The sequence below is a fragment of the Dromiciops gliroides genome, chromosome 3 (assembly GCF_019393635.1).
Source record: "Dromiciops gliroides isolate mDroGli1 chromosome 3, mDroGli1.pri, whole genome shotgun sequence".
NCBI lineage: Eukaryota > Metazoa > Chordata > Mammalia > Microbiotheria > Microbiotheriidae > Dromiciops > Dromiciops gliroides.
Genome location: NC_057863.1, coordinates 242,849,657 through 242,852,417, shown reverse-complemented (window position 1 = coordinate 242,852,417; position 2,761 = coordinate 242,849,657). Strand labels below are relative to the sequence as shown.

General features: G+C 39.2%; 1 pseudogene; it reads right to left on the bottom strand.

Moving 5' to 3' along the window:
* Positions 1-748: 748 nt before the first annotated feature.
* LOC122747411 lies at positions 749-1,881 on the bottom strand (annotated as a pseudogene).
* Positions 1,882-2,761: the final 880 nt, after the last annotated feature.

Sequence of the window (2,761 nt, the reverse complement as noted above, 5' to 3'; positions counted from 1 at the left end):
TATAGGGCTATTTAGGTATTTTTTCTGTTAATCTGGGAAATTTATATTTTTTGTAAATGTTCATCCTTTTTACTTAGAGTGTCAGATTTATTGGTATATAATTGGGCAAAATAACTCCTAATAATTGCTTTAATTGCATTTTCATTGGTAGTGAATTCACCCTTCATTTTCATACTGGTAATTTGATTTTCTTCTTTAAAAAAAACCGAATAAACTGTTTATCAGTTTTATTGTCTTTTTCATAAAACTTGCTCCTAGTTTTATTAGTTCAATGGTTTTCTCACTTCCAATTTTTTTTTTTTTAGTGAGGCAATTGGGGTTAAGTGACTTGCCCAGGGTCACACAGCTAGTAAGTGTTAAGTGTCTGAGGCCGGATTTGAACTCAGGTACTCCTGACTCCAGGGCTGGTGCTCTATCCACTGTGCCACCTAGCTGCCCCTCACTTCCAATTTTATTAATATTGCCTTTGATTTTCAGTATTTCCAATTTGGTGCTTAATTGGGGATTTTTAATTTGTTCTTTTTCTAGTTTTTTTTTAAAGTTGCATGCCCAATCCATTGATCTGCTCTTTATTTTATTTTATGTTTTTACTATTATAAACACTTTATTTGTAGATGAACCCAGAAAATGCAAATGTGTAGAGTGCAAAGATGATTTCTTTATAAATATTATGAAATACAAATATGGTCATTAATACATTTCTATAGGTTGTCTTGGTAACTGTTTCCAGGTATTAACTGTTGGGATATCATGCAGGTGGTGGAGGCAATCTTTTCACAACTTCAGCTGCTATCCTCAGGTAAGCTTTGGTCTCATTACTGTGGGGTTGTGAGAACACAATGGGTTGGCCTGAATCTGCTGCCTCTCTAATATTAAAATGTATTGGAATGTAACCTAAAACATCAAAACCAAGGGATTTTCCTAGTTTCTTTGCACCATCAGCTCCAAAAATATGAGTTTCATGTTTACATTTTGGACACTGGAAAACACTCATGTTTTGGATGAAACCCAGAACTTGAACATTGACTTTCCAAAATATCTCAGCTCCTTTGTGGGCATCCATTAGTGTGATGTCCTGTGGAGTTGAGACAATCACAGCTTCTGAAATAGGGATATTCTTTTTTTTTGGGGGGGGGGCAATGGGGGTTAAGTGACTTGCCCAGGGTCACACAGCTGGTAAGTGTCAAGTGTCAAGTGTCTGAGGCCGGATTTGAACTCAGGTACTCCTGAATCCAGGACCGGTGCTTTATCCACTGGGCCACTTAGCTGCCCCCAAATACTGATATTCTGAGAGAAAGATAGCTGCACATCTCCTGTTCCTGGTGGCATATCAATAACTAAATAGTCCAGCTGACCACAGTCTATCTGCTTAATCAGTTTCTCTATAGCTGACCATCACCATAAGCCCTCTCCAAACAACTGGTGCAGTCTCTTCTACCAGGAAGCCCATAGACATACAAGAGATGCCATAATTCAAGAGGGGTCTCGTTAAGTTGCTCTCTAATAATTCTGGACTTCCTCGAGGATTCATCATCTTTGGAATTGAAGGGCCAAATACATCCACATCTAGCAAACCAATGGCCTTTGACGAATCATTTGCTCCCAAAGCAAGTGCAAGATTCACTACTGTAGTAGACTTCCCAACACCCCCCTTTCCAGAAGCCACTACTATGACTTAACACCTTCTATAGCTTTCTGCTTTGGAAGTCCTCAAGCCATGATCTGTGTTCTTCTGTCTCGTAAGGCATCACTGTCAGCACTAGATGACCACGGCTGCCAAGGCGAGGCAGGGCTGCTCTTCAGCCACTCTAGGCGGCTGACACAGCCCCGGGGAGACGCCCTGGGGAACTGCAGCAGCAGCAGCCTCAGCTAGGCCCCCATGGCTTTCAGTACATTCGGCTCGCGCTCGTGCAGCATGGAGGTGGTGATCGCAGATTCGGCGCGTGCTGATGACGTCACCCCTCTGTTTTATTAATGTAACCATTTGGAGATTAAAATTTTTCCTAAAAGTACTGATTTGGCCAAATCTGAGAGGGGAAAGTTGAAATCTCCCACTAGTAGTTTTATTTTCTATTTCCTCTTGTAACTTATTTAACTTTTCCTTTAAAAATTTGTATGCTTTGCCTTTTGGTGCATATGTTTAGCATTGAAATTACTTCATTATCTGTGATACATTTTAGCAAAATGTAGCTTCCATGCTTATTTCTCTTAATTAGGTCCATTTTTAGTTTTACTTTGAGATCATGATTACTTTCCTGGCTTTTTTTTTTTAAACCTCACCTGAAGCATAATAGATTCTGTTTTAGTGTCTGTTTGTTTCAAATGTGTTTCTTATAAAAAATAAAATAGTGTTTGATTCTGGTTTTAATCCATTCTGCTATCCACTTCTATTATATGGGTGAGTTCATCCCATTCACATTCACAATTATGATTATTAACTATGTATTTTCCTCCAAACTATTTTCCCCATTTATCCTCTCTTTTTACCCTTTCCTTCCTCATAAGTCTGTTTTACTTCTCACCACTGCCTCCCTTAATCTGGCCTCCCTTCTATCTGCTTCCCTCCCCTTCTCTTATCCCCTTCCTCTCCTACTTCTCTGTAGGGTAAAATATCTCTATACCCAACTGAGTGTGTATATTATTCCCTCTTTGGACCAATTTTGATGAGAGTTCAAGCACTAAGGTTCAAGGTTTGTTTCCTGCCCCCCTTTCCTACTTCATTGTAAAAGTTTTTTCTTTCTCAGCTCTTTTATGAAATAAT